The 19,280-nt window shown below is 34.4% G+C and overlaps 1 protein-coding gene across 6 annotated transcripts in view; it reads left to right on the forward strand.

The window, feature by feature from the left end:
- The window catches only part of LOC119531590 (amyloid beta precursor protein), a 310,781-nt gene that overhangs the window by 98,904 nt on the left and 192,597 nt on the right, over positions 1 to 19,280 (forward strand). The gene's annotated exons all lie outside the window — the stretch shown is intronic.

Here is a 19,280-nt window from a genome sequence, read left to right on the forward strand (position 1 = left end):
GGGCCCAGGAATCCTTGTCTTTACCAAGTACCCTAGGTGATTTTCTCATGTACGCTAAATGTCTAGAATTGTGGGACTGGGGCCTTGTGTGTTTCTTCTTATAGACTTTGTAGAAGAAAGAATAGCATTTTGCTAATATTTTGAAAGTCTCTTTCCTACAGTAATCAAGTATTCCTCATATTTTGGTGATAGTTGGGGAATTTTTCTCTGCTCAGATCAACTAGTGGAAACTATTCGATCACTGAAGCTGAATGTGTGTTTCTTTCACTGACGTCAAATTTTACTTTTATTTTTAGTTTAAGAATTGAGTAGTTTTATGTGACAGCATGCTTTTTCCGCTGGAAATGCTGTCAAATTCCGAATTTAATCTAATGTAGTTATTTGTGTCTTCCTCATTGATATTTTTATGCAAGCTGGCGCTGCAGAGATCAGCAGCCTTGAATCGGATAGCTAGTATCTAGATGTTTTCCATGAGTCTTCATCAGGTGGAAGGTTGCATGTAAGGACATAGGACTCTATGTATGGAGGCTGTGGGCAAATATTCATATATATTCCAGTGACTTCTTGTGGAGACTAAGGGATCATAAAAAAAAAAAAAGTCCTAACAGCAAACATTGAAGGCAAGGATAACTAATGAAGAGCCTGACTTTTAATATAATATGTGGTCAAAAGTGAATGTCATGATAACATAGGATTCCTTTCATGCATGGACATCATTTGAGACATACATAGAAAACATTGGGCATTAGAGTGAAGAATTTGTTTGGTGGTTTAAGTACTCACAATGTTGTAATTGATGAAGAGGGCCTGGGAAACCAGATGCTTAAACTTAGGAATTCAATAATTTTCCAACTCCTTATTCCTAAAACATTTACAAAGCCCCAGCCCTTTTTCTTTCTGATCAGTAAAAAATAATGTACAGAGGCCATACAATTCAGTACAAGTTAGGAAGTAGAACACAAATTAACTAATTAGATGGGCCAGGCATTGTAAATGATTTTTTTGTTTTGATTCTCACTTACTCATTCTATGGAATTTTTCAAATACATTTTTGTAGAATGTAAGCTCATTGACTGCAAGTAGTAACTCTTTAAATAAGCCTTAATGGGTATAACGTCTGATGTGTTACACTCCAACTAAGAACTGCACTCATCTTCTAAAAGTAGTTTCATGTTGAAATATCCTTTTATTTATATCTTCCTGCTTCATAATTCTGTACAAAACTGTTTGATTCTGCTAAAGATGAAATCCATATTAAAATTATAATTGACCATCTAGAGCCTCTAGTTCTGACAAATATCCTTGTCTTTTTTGTTTTTGGTCCCTCCCTCCTTTCCTTTGCAGTTTTATTGAGATATTCTCACACTCCATATTGTCCATCCCAAGTATACAATCAGTGACTCTCAGTATATTCACAGAGGTGTGCACTCATCACCACAATCAATTTTAAAATATATTCATTACTCCAAAATCTGTTTTCTTTTTTGTTAGAACAGTTGCAGGTTTACAAAAAAAATCATGCAGAAAATACAGACTTTACAAATCACCACTTCCTTCCCCCTACCCAGCAGTTTTCCATATTGTTAACACTTTGCATTAGTGTGGTACCTTTGTTACAACTGATGAAGCAATTAATATTGTAATTGTACAATTAACTGTAGTCCATGGTTTACATTAGGGTTCACCGTGTTGTACAATTCTTTTTTTTTTTTTAAACGTTATTCTGGTAACATGGAAACAACCTAAAATTTCCCATTTTAACTATTTATCCTTTGACCTAAAATCAGTTATGTCTTCTCTGACAGTCACTCTCCCTAACACTATTTCCTGTGCTGCTTCACCTCTAAAAAAATCTTTACACTTTATGACAAGAGTGAATTGAAAGTTACTTCAAGTGGAAAAGAAAAAAAAAAGTGCAGAAACACTGCAGAAAGGAATAAAAGAGGTACAAAATGTCCTCAGGTCTGAATATAATTTTATGACCCTATTGTGATTTCACAATGACTCAGTGCGTTTATTGTGATAATGCATTATGCATGATTTAGGGAAACTATAGCCTAAATAATTCAGGTTTTAATAATTAATCTCACCGATCAAGCACCAGTTTAATAATGTTAGCTTAATGACCTACATTTACCTTATCTTTTTAACCAAAATCTGTCATTTCATTTATTGAGCCCTGCTGCACAGGATGGAGAGGTACAGGGGGGAAATGGAGAGCCCATAAGGTAATTCTTTCTCTGAAAGACTTTACAGAAGGATGGGAAGAAGTTGATTGTAGCCAACGCTTTGCCATCAGCAAGCACCAAATTTTTCTTTCATCTTTTTAATAGATTCAGGACTCCTTTTATGTAGACATATATAATTCAAGAAGACAGGTAACTCATGACATGTTAGCAAATTTCCCAGCTCCAATTTAGTATCTGATATAACATTAGCTTGTTATACCAGCTGTTATAGATGATTAGTGTACTCAGTAATCACTAGATATTTCCAGTAAGTATCAGGCCTATTTGAATCTTTTGTCATATGTTTTTCATTTTTTGAATCCCTGGTCTGTTTTCCATTTGACTTAAAATTAGATCCTAATGTGAACCTAACATTGTCTTCTACTTTGTTTTTGAGATTAGATCAGAATTTAGGAATGTGGGCACATCACAATTGCAAAAGTCCCAAACCAAAATATTACCCAAGATATATTATCCAAGATATAAGATAACCCTAATGAATATATGTAGTGTATTTTGTATTTCCGGAATAGAAATTGAAAAACACAGGTGTATAACTCACATACATTTTATTCTTGTACTACTTCCTGGTCCTGATAATTTTAACATACTTATGTGTGATACTTAATCTGGCATACCTTATGATATAGAAAGAAAATTCATATTAGAGCCAATATCTATCTGATTTATAAAATTAAATAATAGAAGAAAAGGCTGTGAATTAGAGGGAATAAATAGTGCTTTAAAAAAAATCACAAAAGATATTCTGATAAAGGAGGCAACCATGACCCCTTGTAAAGGTTCAGTTTCAGTGTGATAATGTATTCTACTTTAGACTAGTGATTAAACTACTTTCAACATAGTGAAATTTTTATAATTAAATGATCTCAGAATGTGGAACCAAAACATTCCTCAAGTCTCATGATTATCCCCAATTTTTAGGTTTGTGTAATGCCGTAGATAACATTCTTTCTTATTACCTTGTTGCTTGGACAAAGAATTACTGTTTAACATCAACAGAAGTACCTTCTAAAATCTCTCTCTGTATCCAAATAAATATATCTCTTAGGCAAAAGGGATTATTTTACTGAAGATAATTCTCACACAGGCATTACCTAGAAAACAAAGTTACAATTGTCTTAAGCATTAAATGTATTAGAAGTCCAAACAGAGCTTGAAGAGAGAAAAATGCCTGTTATGTCTGGCATGCAACCTTCTAGACCTTTTTTCAGATGGAGGCTCTGGTGCTGCACAAGTTTATTTTTCTCTAAATCATGAGTTTGCTTTGTGCATACTTGCTCTATAGTATCTGCTGTTCTAGTCTAGATGGAGAAAGTGTGGTATAGTCAATTTCCCTTGAGATGGAGTCAGCTTTCTCATGCCACCTTTTTCTTTTGGTGATACCTCTGGAACCAGAAATGTAAGCTCTTTCTTAATCGTCTGAGCATTTTATTATCCCATATGGGATTAAAATGTGTTGTGATCATTACTCAGGGAGAAGATTTTCTTTGCAAAGTTTTCAATCTCTTTTCAGTCGCATGAATACACTTCATGGTATAAATAGATGACCATTGAAATTGGCACTCTTCTGCATTTACCTCTGACCAGCAATGGCAAGGCACTTTGTGTAAGATGAATTACTATTAATTTATGGGGACAAAGTCAGGTTAATAGCTTAGTACAAAAGAATTACAAGTTAAAGTATCAGTGTCATTCTGTTTCATTTTATATTCAAAATTTTCCAAACATGTAACTAGTAACGAGTAGGAAACTATTCAAGATGTAGCCAAGTGGAAAACTGAAGGTTTCTTATCTTAATTTTGAAATTTATTGTTTTAGTAAAATTTTAGGACAAGTATGCCTTGGCTTTCTAGGTTGCTGCTTTTTTTGTTGATTATACCTATCTATGGTAATCTTAGTCTTCCGTAGTGTGAAAAGGACCTATCTGCATCCTCTTGACAGTTATTGTACTAGGGTAGGTCTTTGGATTTATGCTAAACAGCAGTTTTCTGAGACTGATCACACAGATATTAAAGATGTTACATAGGACTTCACCTAAATGTAAGAATGGGGCGGGGGTAGGAGTTGGCGACTTTAGGACCTTGTAAATGCCCAGATGACTCAGCAAAGTACCGAGTGTGAGAGCAAGTGAGTGGGATGGCTCCTGTGGCCCCCAGGGTCCTCTGCGCTCTGTGGATCCCATCACTTGCGATGTCCTGGGAGATGCACATGTGCTGCGGGTGCAGGTAGGCTGTGATGGGAATGGTGCTCGATGAGCCTGCCATCTGCACAAGAGAGGGATGCAAATTCTTGAATGTTCTAGATTTTTAAGGATGGTCTGCATTATAATCTCTCTGTCTTTTTAAGTAATCCTTGTAAGATAGTTTTAGATTTACAGAAGATAGTGCAGAGAATTGCCACATAACCCTGCACCCAGGTTCCCCTATTTTTATTTTTGTTAATTAGAGAAGTTGTGGGTTTACAGAATAATTATGCATGAAATACAGGATTCCCAGATATCACCCAGTTATTAATCTTATGTAATTGAGGTACATTTGTTACAATTGATGAAAGCACTATTTTGTAATTGCACTATTAACTGTAGTCCATGATTTATCTTAGGGTTCACTGTGTTGTTCCATTAATTTTTTTTAAATTTTTTATTCTAGTACCAATATATACAACCTAACATTTCCCCTTTAACCACATTCATATGTATATATATATCTCAGTATTGTTAATTATGTTCCAATGCGCTACAATCACCACCATCTATTACCAAACCATTTCCATTGTTCCAAATAGAAACTGTACAATTTAAGCCTGCACCATAATCTCTTACCAAATGACCCGAACCAGTGGGCATTTCCTAATTAGGGAAAAGTAATGCGCCATCCTTGGAGAGACAGTATGCCATCAGACATTGTTAAGTGGTCTTCATGTGGGACTTTTGAATATTCCAAGTTTGTGGTGTTTGAAAACCAGTCTGTAGCATCTGATTTCAACAATGTAAAAGAAAATATTCATGAAATAAAACTTTTAAATGGTGATTATATCCATGCATTGAGATTACATATGATTTTAAAAATTTAAGCCTTTTTCTATTTATTTCTATATAAATAGAAAGAGTTGCTTTTGTCATTAGAAAAAGACTATGAAATCAGTGACGGTGGCTAAAAAAATTCAGCAGGCTTGAAGGGACACAGGAAATGATCATTAATTTGTTTTATCTAGTGGTAGTTATGCTTTATGAGCTTTACACAGAAGTATTAATTTATGGGAGAATAGATTTTATTTTTAAAACCGTCATGCTGCCAAATTAAATGTCTGCATTCTTATTATCTCCAACCAATTTTAAACGGCATTAGTCACCACTAATTTTTCAGGATTTGTCTTTGTTCGTGTTTAACATTTTTTCTCAAAGATTACATCCGAGAGCTTTATTTGTTTTTAGCAAATTTATCCTGTAGATTTCTTCTGGAGGGCGAAGGCTCCTCCCATTTGATTATTGTGGAAAACTTATAAAAATGGTTCTCTTCTAGTCAGATCATACTCCAAGACATGATTATGCCTCCTTTCCCCTATCACAGGCTCCACATTGGCCCCAATTCTATTGGCTTCAGCTTGATTTGCTTTCTAAAGTTCGCGGAGGAGGATGAGTTGAGAAGATGGATTTTTTTTTTTTTTTATCAGATTTTGCAAAGAAGAAAGTATAGCGACCTTTGTTGGGTTTTGCTCCATTTCCAAACTGTTTTTATCTTATTTTAATTATTGTACCTGCTATTGTCTCTGCTTTCTGAGATTTTTAACAACTTATGGTTTTTGTTTGAAAAAAGATCTATGATAGCATTGTATGACTGACTTACTTAAGTCTTTGATTTTGCCTTCTTTACTGGAGATACATTTGCATAATTAAGGAACATGAGTCATTAAAAAGAGAAACAGAGCATTTTGAAAAGTTGCTGTCATGCCCTGTGGGTAGGCTGTGTTGTCAGTATTTTATTAAAACTTAGAATTTATCTCTAAGGGTCTAGGTGATAGGTGAAATACATTCTCGGTTTATTTGAAATGGAATTGTTCCTGCACTTATCAGTAATTGCATTGAAAGGTGAATAATGTGTTCATGGGCTTCTCATTTGAGATAAAATACTAAGAATTACAAATGTGTTCTTGAAATAAATTTTTCTGATTACAAAAGTAATTTATTTTCATGGTATGAAGTTTGGAAAATATGAACACCAGCCAGAGATAATCAAATATAATTGGTTTCCCTATAAGCCTTTTTTTTTTTTTGCATATATGTTTTGTTATTATTATTTTTTAATAGTCATATAATTTTTTGTTTCCAATTTTGTGAGCTACTTTTTTTCACCTAATGTTTTTATAATACTTTTTGTGTGAAATGAAATATTCTTGGAAGGCATAATTTTTTTCTCTTTTTAAAATCTGATATACTAAGATATACCATACAATCCATTTAAAGTGTACTATCAGTGGCTTTTAGTATATTAACAGAGTTGTGTATTCATCACCACAGTCAATTTTAGAACATTTTCATTACTCCATTGATATCTATCCTTATGCCAGTGCCATGCTATTTTGACTACTGTAGTTTTGTGAGATGCTTTAAAGTCAGGAAATAATGACTCCTCCGACTTTCTTCTTCTTTTTCAAGAGATTTTTGGCTATTTGGAGCCCCTTACCCTTCCAAATAAATTTGATAATTTGCTTTTCCGTTTCTGCACAGTAGGCTATTGAAATTTTGATTGTTATTGCATTGAATCTGTAAACTAATTTGGGTAGAATTGACATCTTAACAATATTTAGTCTCCCAATCCACGAACATAGAATATTGTTCCATTTATTTACATCTTTGATTTCTTTTAGCAATGTTTTGTTGTTTTCTGTATACAAGTCTTTACATCCTTGACTAAATTTATTCCTAGATATTCTTTTGGTTGCTATTGTAAATGGAATTTTTTTTCTTAGTTTCCTCCTCAGATTGCTAATTACTAGTGTATATAAACACTATTGATCTGTAGGTATTGAACTTGTCTTCTACCACTTTGCTGAACTTGTAGCTTTGTAGATTTTTCAGGATTTTCTCTAGAAATTTGGCCATTTTGTCTAAGTTGTCTAATTTGTTGGCATACAGTTGTTAATAATATCCTCTTATCCTTTTTGTTTCTTTGGGGTCAGTAGTAGTGTCCCCCCATCTCATTTCTGATTTTATTTATTTGCATCTTCTCTCTTTTTTTGTTTTTAGGACTTCTCCATTCTGTTGATCTTCTCAAAGAACCAACTTTTGGCTTTGTCAATTCTCTCTGTTCTGTTTTTATTCTCAGTTTCATTTATTTCTGCTTTAATATTTGTTATTTCTTTCTGATTGCTTTGGTATTAGTTTGCTGTTTCTTTTTCTAGTTCCTCCAGGTGTGCAGTTAGGTCTTTGATTTTACCTCTTTCTTGTTTTTTAATATAAGGGTTTAGGGCTGTAAATTTCCCTCTCAGCACTGGGAAGGCATAATTTTTAATCCAGCATTACACTAGGCATTATAATGTGTTTATTCCTTATTTTTAGATATTTAGGTTGTTGTTATAAGTGAGGGTATGGTAAATATCATGATAGTTATTTGTGGATGGATATTTACATTTATTTGATTTTATGAACATAATTAATGGCTGAATGTCTCACATACTGTGGTTGCTTTGTTTAATAAAATATGCTATTTAATTGTACTTGAAAATTTTGCAGATTTAAGTAGTGATTCATAAATTATCCTAAATTTAAAATGACTACCTTTACTTTTGTAAAAAATGATGAATAAAATATCTATAATTTCTGTTTTTTAATAATGAAGGGACTATTTAGAAGAATTTTTTTCTTCAAATTTCCACCTTGCAAAACATTTCATTGATTATTCACATAAATTAACTTTACAAAAAGACTAATGAAAGATCAAATTTGTGTATTCATTCTATGAGTATTTATTGACCTCCTTCAACCCAAAAGCCCTGGAGATCAATGGGTGAAATGTGGTCCCTTCTTTTACAGGGTTTATAATCTAGGAGTGGGTACAAATGAGGATTCTAGCTGAAGCCAGTATTTCAAGGGCAGATGCAAGAATGGAGATGCACTATAGGTATTTAAATAAAGTGTGAACAAAGTCCTGAGTGTAGGAACTTAAAGGTTTTGTATAAAACATGGTTCTCTGTTTTTAGGAAGAGCTAATTAGTCATGATATGAATTATAATTTTTTAAAAAGCATTACTGTTTTCATTCATTTATAATAGATACTATGATGTTATTTTATTTTTTTTCCTGTATATTTCCTTTTATTTTAAATTTTTTTTAGAGAAGTTACGGTTTACAGAAAACTCATGCAGGAAATACAGGATCCCCATACACCACCTTACCACTAACACTTGCACTGATGTGGAAAATTTGTTACAATTGATGATAACACTTTTTTTTGTGATTCTATATTTTTAACAGTAGTTATGTTTGTTACAATTGATGAAAGATTATTAAAGTAATAATATTACTGTTGTCTGTAGTTTACATAAGGGTATTTTTCCCCCTATTTCAGACCTATTATATTATTGTTGTTGTTGTTGTTATTGTTATTTCTTGCATGTTTTTATTTTATTATTCATCTTCCCATACACTGGATAAATGGAGTGACAGTCATAAGGTTTTTTTACAATCACGGTCACATGATAAATGCTATATGGTTATACAATCATTAACAAAGATCAAGTCTACTGGATTGCAGTTCAGCAATATCAGGTATTTCCTTCTGGCTATTCTGATAGGCTAAAAACTAAAAAGAAATATCTATATAATAAGTCAGTAGGTCAGTAGTCATAATCATTTGTCAAATTCTCATTTCTCAGTTACACCCCCTCCCTCTCATATGGTCCTTCTCTCAGTCTTCAGGGATATCTGGGCAATGACCATTTTAGGTTCTTTGTAATGGAAAGTGGTGTCTCCCTGATGGTGTAAAGGAATGGAATGATGTTCTTGGAGAGACTGGTACCTCTAGGTTTCAGGGCTTATTTGGCATAGGAACAGTCTGGAGGCCTTAAGTTTCTGAAAAAAGAAACTTGTTAAATAATGCATTTATAGAGCCTTAGATAGAACCTAGGATATTCTTTAGGTTTTTCAGGAATACTGTTGGTTGGGGCTTGGCAAACTGTGGCAATTTGCAATATCTGGTTGAAGCTTGCAAAGAGTAACCTCCAGAATGACTTCTTGACTCTATTTGAAATCTCTTAGCCAATGAAACTTTATTTTGTTTCATTTCTTTTCCCCCTTTTGGTCAAGAAGGCATTCTCAGTCCCAAAATGCTAGGGCCAGGCTCATCCGTGGGAGTCATGTTACACATTGCCAAGGAGATTTATACCCCTTGGAGTCATGTCCCACATGGGGAGAAGGGTCGTGAGTTGACTGCAGAGTTGGCTTAGAGATAGAGAGGCCACATCTGAACAACAAAAGAGGTTCTCTGGGGGGTGACTTCTAGGCATAATTATATGTAGGCTTAGCTTTGCCATTGCAGAAATAAGTTTCATAAGGGCAAGCCTTAAGATCAAGGGCGTGGCTTATTAAATTGGGAGTCCCTGGTTCTTGGGAAAGTATCGGGAATTCCAATAGCCCACGTTTTTTTCTCCAGTCCCTCAAGGAAACTTTGCAAATACTTTTTTATTTTCTGCCGAAAATACTCAGGTATTACATTAACCTGTATAGAGTAACAAGATCTCATTCTCTATTCTAGGTTCCATGTAATTAGGTTGTTTAAGTACACTGACCAGAGAAGTTAGATTAGATTGAATCCTACAGAAAATTTAACTTGGGACAAAATAAACATCTCTTCCTTTGGTGTCACACAGAAGTTTAGGTTTTAAAATACAGACAATACCATCCTTTACCCTGTATTCTGATTTAACTTAGCCTGAACCAGATCCTTTTCATTCATATCTCTAATTGAAGTCTGATCTCTGTTTCAGCTTCTTTAACAGTTGCTGTGTGGAGTAATGCTGACTTGTAGAGCTGCAGAACTCTTAACTCTGAGTCTCAGGTGTTATGCAGATTCCCCAAGTTCCAGGGAGCTACCAGATTATGCACAAAGAGCACAGGATCTCAGGAATTAAAAATAACAGTTAAAACTCAGGAATCAATGTGGCCATTGTAAGAGCTTACAATCTAGAAACCTTTACAATGAGCCTTATTGTACATTCTGTACTCCTTACTCATTGAATTTCCAATCTCTCCCCACTTTCTATCCCTTCATAACCTATGCTCTCAAATTTGATTCTCAGAGTTTGCTCATTATGTTGGTTTATATTAGTGAGGCCATACAATATTTGTTCTTTCACTTCTGGCTTATTACACTCATCATGATGTCCTCAAGTTCATTCACCTAGTTGCATGCCTCATGACTTCATTCCTTTCTGCAGCTGCACAATATTCTGTTGTGTGTACATCCAACAGTTTGCCTTTTTGTTCACCAGTGGATGTACTATGATGTTACTTTAAATGTACACTTATATGTAAAGACTTTTTTGAGGCTGGGATTAAATACATAGTTTTTGTGTGTGTGTTTTGTATGTATATACATGGTACTCGGTTTTTGCTTTTTGACAACTAAGGCTAGAATTTTTGAGGGTTGAGACCTTTTTTAAATGTAAAGCTACTATTTCAATCATTATATGGTAAGCAGAATCATCTGCTGCTCTGGTTATTTATATTTTGCCATTTTATATGAAATACCAATTATAACAGAATTGGACCACTAATTGTATATGTATATTTTAGCTTTCTGCAAGAGGTAATGGAATATAAAAATCAAAAAAAAAAAAAAAAAACTCAAGATTACTATTGGTTATCTGTTCAAGTTTGTTATGATCCCCACAGTTAATGGTTTGCTTTAATAATGAAGAGCTAAGCTCATGAAAAACATTTATCATTTAATTTCTTTTAGATATTGTGTTTAGTTTGTTTCCATATATACGTATATAAGTGCAGTAATACAATCTATGACTGGCATCCACAAAAGTAAAAAGTCACATAAATTTCACAGGGTCACATTTTCCAACTGTTTTTACCTATTTTTTAAAGAAAAAACAAAAATGTCTTTAGCTTTATTAAACACATCAGTTGAACATAGTGGATTTATTTTGAGTTATTTTGAGTTTTTAATTTCTTTTTATTTGGGATTAATACTGTCATCAGATCTGATGGTCTGAAATATTAAATTTTCCGTGTCAACTAGTAAACAGCTGTTCCCTTGTTACATCTACATAAGCTAATCTTGGAAATCACTTTGATGACTTCCACAAGCATTGCAGCCTTTCGTTTTAATATAAATTTAAAATGAAAACCAATAATATTTCCAGCTATCCTCGCACTGGAATCTTTTGTCTTGGAATTTTCGGTGTTTTTCCTGATGTATATGACTACAAGTGAATCTCCTGGGGAATCAAGAAAGAAATTGACTTTCATTAAAGTTTTCTCTTTTCTCTAGCAATTACTGATCACCTTTCTCAAGTGTTGGCTATCACTCATTTACGTCCCCGCCACCCCAACAGAGAAGTGAAACATTTTCCCTTTTGTCTTTACAACTCACATCTCCTCATATTATTTCCCAAAACAAACTTAACAGATCTTGTCTTTATTTTAATTTTGATGTTTACTGTTTTAGCCAGTAAATAATTTTCCAAAGGGCTGCAGTTAGAAAATATTACTTACATATGAAACTGATGGAAAATTTTCAGATTTAGTGCTCCATGTTTCATGCCATATGAATAATTGTAACCAGATAGAGAATGTAAAATGAAAGGGAAAGCTTAAAATGGTGGGGACAGCTATTACGGTTTTTGGGGTAGTAGAGTGGCTTAAATCCAACATAAAAAATGAAATTAACTGAATTAATTTAGGACCTTTTCCATGAAACCCCGGTTTTCATTATGCTTTAATTAGCAGACTGCATTGAAATAAGTTATTTTAAAATACAATACAATATTTTATATATAATATGGAATACATGAACTTATAACAAATTATTGGAAGTCTCTGATGTATTTCTTTTCTAGCAGAAGAGCCAGGAAATGCTTTTTTTGGACTTAAACATTTTTAGTTTTGATATTGTGAATTAGGTATGGTGTATTTTTGTCTCCAGATTGCACCCATTAAGACTTAACCTTTTATTGATTATGAAGGGAATAGTTAACCATATCAAGAACACTGAAATGAAATAGAGAAAAACATTTTTTCTTGAGTATTTTAATATGCCCTCAAAAGACTACTTAACGGTTGTCCTTAAAAAAAGAATTGGCTAAAAAACAATGAGGAAAAATTAGTTATGCTTTTTTGCAGTTACACACAAAAATGCAGCATTATGGATGCAAGGGCTGACATTAAGAAGACAGTAAATCTAAAGTTTGAGTTAAGATGTATTTCAGTTTTTGAATCAAAGGATGTTATGAAACATTCGCATTTTCAGGGCTTGGCACAGGAAGCTCTCAATATTTGTTTAAGTGTAAATCTAGGAATAAATTCTATCTTATTATGGTAGTAACTGAGTGGCTTCATTAAACTTTCTCTCTTTTCCACTTTCCTTGAAAATTTTCAGTTCTTTCTGGTGATGGGTCCTGGGATTCTTTTTTTTTTTTTTTTCCTCCCTTTCCTGTCAGCTAGTCTCAGGCTTTGGCTTTGAAACCTGCTGGTGAAGGGTGGTCTCCAGGCAACAGCTGTGCCGCCTGGAGAGCCCCCAGCCAGCTCAGAGTGCAGATAGGAGGAGAATGGGAAGTTCCCAAGAGAGAGGTCTCCAGGACAAAATGCATTGATGTGTTAGCTGATGCGTTTGCCTGTACTCAGAATGGTTTTAAAATCTGTTGGAGAGTGTGGGAAAGATGTAGTAGTGATGGATCCATAGAAAACAAAGCAGATTTTAATATGGGGCAAGTGTTAACATCAGAAAAAGAAAAACGAAACTTTGAAAGATACTAAAGTCATCAGATAAAAAGATAGCAAATGTCGTTTACGTGAAAAACTCTACTGGAAGGATGGTGGGAAGGAAAGGGGACCAGACTCATGTATGACATTTCATCCTCCATAGTAGGGAGACCTGAAGTGGCAAAATCAATAAAAAAAGCTATTTAAGCACAGAGTTTAGGAAAACAGGCATAAGTAGCAGCAGAATCAGCTAAATGAGATGGCAGAGAATGATTTTTATTATCTCTCTTTGTTACAGGGATATTCGTGAAGATGATTTATATTGGATAGCAAAAAGAGATTGATTTCAAGACTTCCAGGCATTTTTTAATATAGAAAATTTCTTTTAATGTTAAAAATTGCAAGTCAAATCATTGTTAATTAAAGGTGTCCTTATTTAGCTGTCTTATCCCGAATTGGGTAAAGTTAAACTGTGGTTTAATAGAGCCATTATTGTATACCCTATATCAACTTTATGAGATGGTTTTCCTTGGGTATAATTTATCATTATAAGTACATAAAATCACCTTTATGCTCATTTTTCAGAATTTAGGGCACAGTATCACCATTTAAGATACTGTAGAGCTTTGTCGTCGTGATCATTTTTACTCTGGAAGCATGCTGATCTTCTCTACTAATTTAGTGACAACTTTTTGTTCAGGGACCTCAAACATGATCAAAACTAGACCCCATTGTTCTTCTCTAACCACTGTCTGTTAAAACTTCTGTATTCCTAGTGTTTAGTAATAATCTGCTTGATAACCAGATGGCATGAACTTTTTTTATGTGCATAAGATGGAGTATTGCTGTGAGAATAGGAGATAGGGAGATGACAAGTGTGAACTGGAACATATGGGAAAAGTTGGTTGAAAGAGGGGAGATGTGATATAAATCCTGAGGGCTATATAGAGAAAATGAAGAGGGATAAATTAGAAAACATAATGGGAATATTCTGGACACAATAGTTTGTGGTGGTAGTATAGGGAAATAAGTTTGGAAAATTAGAATAGAACCAAGATGGTTGATGATTTATATTTAGGATAGTCTAGAAATGACATTTTTAGTTTGGAAATTTGTTTATTTCTGTCTTTTATCTAATGTCCAGAAAAATATCTGAACATTCAACATGGATTGTTTATGTTCCTCATATCAATTTTAATAATGGGCTAAAATCACCTCTAAGATGACTGCTTGGTTATTCCTTGTTACAAGTTTATTCCTCGTATATTCTGTGCATCAGAATAAATATTTTTATTATGTTAGTTCCATTAATAAATGTAAAATTGGAAGAAAACTGTGATTGTACTCTGGCATATGTTACCATAACCTGTGGTAACTTGGTGATATAACTCCTCGTCATCTCTGAAGTTTAATAGCAAATTCAGAAAAGCATAGTAGATTGGGAAAAAGTAGTATAGTCAGTGGATCTGAGAACCTGATAAGGGGAAAGAATAATTATAGAGTTGTATTGGGAATATACAGTGCATGGTGCATATTTTTGTTTTCTTGGTTGTTCTAGCCAATACCATGAATTGGGTCGAGTTAAACAATGGGACTTTTTTAGCTCACAGTTTTGAGGCTCAAAGAAAGTCCAAATCAAGGCATTAATTTCTTCCTGAAGACTGGCATTCTGGGGCTGGCCAACAGCAATGCTTTGTCTTTGATTCCTGTCACATGGCAATGCATGTGGTGTCTTCTCTGACCTCTCCCTTCTCTTCTGGTTTCCGTTGAATTTCAGCTTCCTGCTTCCTGGCTTTCTCTCTCTCTCTTTGAATTTCATTCTGCTTATTAAGGACTCCAGTAATAAGATTAAGATCCATCCCGATTTAGGTGGGCCACACCTTAACTGAAAACCTCATCCAAAGGTCCTACTTAAAATGGGTTCACACCCACAGGAATGGAATAAGTTGAAGAGTGTGTTTTCCTGGGCTACATACAGCTCCAAACTACCACAGGGCTGAACACTTAAGAAGATGTTGCTACAGTGCTCATAAATTTGGAAATAATTATTTATTTATTGTCTGAATTGTAAGTTTTACAATAACTGGGAATTTGTTTTGTTCACTGAAATACTCAAAGCTCCAAACATATCGTGGCTTAGTGTAGGAACTTCATAAATGTAAATTGAATGAATGAATAAAGGGTTTAGCTGAATATTGGCAAAAGGAGGGAAAGACAAAAGAAGGGGTAACCAAAACACTAAGAAGGCAAAGGGCATGGAGCAGCAATTTCGCCTGCCTGAGAGAATCCTTGAAATTATCATAAATGTCATTTCCTTTACTTATTCTAGTATTAATCAACAGAAGAAGGGTGGGTTATATTTAAGCACCAAGAAGTAACCCAGGAAACTCAGATTAGGAAAAAAATAAATGTCTTCATATCCTAAGAAAAGGACATGACATTCTTATCTTTTTACAACTGGTAAAAAGCCAGAGGCATATGTGAGTTGAGAGATAAATCATACCATTAGATCAGTTTATAATGGCTTCAGTATCCTTAGCCTTTAAATCTAATGATAAAGAATTGTTTTAACAGAATTCCTCTTCTGAGTATTATTCAAAATGGCAATGGAGTTCAGAAATTTACTTCAGTTTCTTATGCTGTTCCTCAAGAGTAGGGTACTAAATATGAATGCCAAACTTTGACTCTTACCATTATATTTAAAGATCTTTATTAAATGCTTAGATGATTGTGGTGTTTTGCTGGGTGCCCAGTGTAGATGTAGGCACTTCTTTTCTAGAGGTTTAACATTTTCCCACAGTTTATGCCATTGAAAATTTTAGGTATCCTACTGACTTACTGATTAGTTACATGTATTTTTTAAAAATGTTACCCAGATTGAGCTTCCCCAGTTTTTCTCCTCAATGTTAGATACTTTGCCAGAATATGGTGAAAACTTGTTTTTATTTAATTGTTTCTTCAAAGTGTAGATGTCAATTAAGAGCCCCTTATTTATTCCATGATTTCTTTATCAGCTATAAAGATAATTATTTTCTCAGTTGACGGATTCTTAGGAGTAAGTCATATAACCTTTCCATTATTGAAAGCTTTACATGTACTTGTAACCGAGGGCTTATGATATCCTTTTAGCATATTTAATATTAATAGGCTCATGTTCAGTTTGCCAAGAAGCTATCTTGTGTTTTACCACTTAAATATTTTGAATTCATTTTTCTTTTTCCACCAATGTTGTCATCTTAAGTTTTTAGTCAAAATTGTCAGCTGAGTCTAAATTTACAAATGCTAATCACATATTTTTTTAGTAGGCTTTTTTTTGCCTTAATGTATCTAGTCTTTGACTTGTTAAGAACTTTTAATTTATCAGTCTCTTCAGTCTTCTCATATTGCCCTCTTCATCAGAGACCTCATGGTCTGTAATTCAATTATTTGACTCGGTATCTTCCCCTAACTCCTTTCAATGCGTTTCAGTGTGGAGATTCTTAGTCCCCAGCTCATGCTGAAATCAAACACTGACAGAAGTGGAACAGTCTGATTGAAGTGCAAGAGGGGGCTATGATAGGGATTCCTGAACACCCCCAACCTTGTCCCAGAAGCATCTCCTTGGAACCTCTGGGGCTTTATGGACTATGCTGAAAAAAATCATTTGAATCACCCACAGCTGATCACTTCAAATCAAAGTAGATGAAACAATGCCTAAGAGTTTAATCCTAGAGAAAAGTCAGCAATTCCTGTTTGATCTTCCAAACGTCATACTCTCTCCACAGTCAGCTTATATCAGACATCCGTCCCTTCAACTCTGCTGAGTCAGTTCTTTGCTGTCATGTTGCCAAATCCACTGGGCACATTTCTGTCCTGTCTCAACTGTAGAATCATGATCATGCTACTGCTTCTGTTTTTCTCCCTCTTGACTCTCATTCTCCTTTCCAGCTCATTTTTCTGCAGCTCACTTGGAGAAATCCTACATGTTGGTATTTTATAGGAGTCTTTCTGGATGATTCTTTTTCTCATAATACACATGCTTCCTAGGAAACTTCATCAGTGCAATGGTTTCACAGGCCTGGGTTGATGATTCCTGAGTCATTATATCCAGCCCAGGCCTCCAGCTTTTTACTGGCTCTCTTCCTGTGGATGCTCTATCAAGAATTCAGATTTGCCACAACTGCCAGAGTGTTGGCTATTAGCTTACTTGGGCGTTTCATCTAAGATGAATGCTCATTTCCGTATTAATAGATGTTAAATTAGGACTTCTTGAGCTAAACAAAGAACAAATGAGTCAGTTTATGTCTACTGCCCCATTTTTCTCTATTGGTTTTATTGTCGAGTACTTTTGAGTATAAAAATCTGTTTTTTGGAACAGGATAAAATTGTTTTCGGCTTTTATTAAAGTCTCTTAGACACTTGATTTCATACATAAGAATTAAGATTTGAATGAGTTTAATGTAGAAATCCTGCTGTTGATGCAGAAACAGTCTTCACACAGGGCTATCATCAGAATCAAGGATTTTTGTTGTTGCTTTGCTTGTTTTGTTTTTCTTTTTTGCCAATTAATGACAACTAGTATGCAAATATAAAATGAATCAGCTGAAATCCATAGGAAATATTCACTGTATAGTCATTTTTTACATTTTTTAAAGAAATTAGGATATATAATAAAGCATAATTCTCTTAAAATTTGACTTTAAAAAGCATTTTTAGATAAGTGAAAGATTTCTTGACAAATATATTTTTAAATTTAGATGTGATTTCAGTGTTAGAATTAGCACCATACACTTGAAGAGCCTTTATATTTGGCCTCACATTTATAACTGGGAAGAAGATTATTAAATCATTAGGAAGATTGCCCTAATGTTGAAATGCCGGTTAAATAGCTGCTTAATGAGTGAAGAATGACAATACGTCTTATCAGTTTATCAGAATTCCAAAACCACATCTCTTCCCTATTATTTATTGTTACCCTTGATGAATGGTTATTTGCACATGAGAACTGTTATCAAAGATGTCCTTTGTCCTCACTTGGTGCTGCATTGGCCTTTTCAATCCTTCAGCTTTGTTTTCCCAAAGAGATGGCCTGCTATATAGGGCCTTAAAAATACATATTTTCCAAGGATTTATTTAAATAGCCCACTCCCCTGTTACGGAAAGTTAAAATCGAAGGGTTTGAGATATCCAGGCAGTTAGTATGTCAACCAGAAATGAAATTAAGAACATCTAAAATTTTCATGTAATGGAATGAATGGGAAGGGGTGACAGCCCAAGAAAGGGAAGTACCTTTTGCTTCTTTTCAAGAAAGGCAAAGGCAGACAGATGTTTCCTTGTTAGTGACTTTGAGTGAACATTTCATTTATCAATTAAATGGGTAACTTTAAGCTTAGATGATGGGGATAGGTGGCCTGTTAGACCATCGGAAGTCTGCCTTAGGCCAGAAAGTGGCAAATCACTTTTACTTTTCAAGTCTTTTCTCAACATTTATCCAAAACCACAACATTTCCGGGTTAGAACAACTGTGACCTTAAGTATACTATTGCTTTAATGTGCATTTTAGCCATCTTTTTTATTTTAAGTGAAAGGCAGACTGTGTTTGGAATGAAGGATACCATGGATGCCCTAGAATCTCCCTCTCATTAAAAGCCTTAATCGCACTCAGTTTTCTCATTTCCAAATGTAAACCTAAAATAAGAGATTTGCCTTTTGAGTGTGTTCTATGTGAGACAGAGCCTTATTTTGAAAAAATTATTTAACACTTGTTTGATTTAAAAGCTAAGACTCTGCAGGTCTGGGATGCTTGCTCTTCCAAATATTTGCTCCCTGGAGAGGTAAACTGAAGATGGAGTTTTCATGGACTTCGGACTGTTGGCCTAGAAGACATCTGGGGTAATGGAATGGGCTTTGGCACAGTTCACTGCTTCCTGGTTGAGGAGGGCCCGGAAAGGAAGGTGGGGCTGATTGTGTTCAGACATGGAAGAACTGGTTCAAAAAGCTCAAAGCCTGAGTGCACCTTCATTCCATGCTTTTTGCTTTATTGTTTAAGAGACCTTTAAATGGCCACATCCTAGAATGTGCTGTAGCTTGTAATTTGAAGCATATTTAAGTGCTTTTGCATC

The sequence above is a fragment of the Choloepus didactylus genome, chromosome 1 (genome assembly GCF_015220235.1).
Source record: "Choloepus didactylus isolate mChoDid1 chromosome 1, mChoDid1.pri, whole genome shotgun sequence".
Taxonomy (NCBI): domain Eukaryota; kingdom Metazoa; phylum Chordata; class Mammalia; order Pilosa; family Megalonychidae; genus Choloepus; species Choloepus didactylus.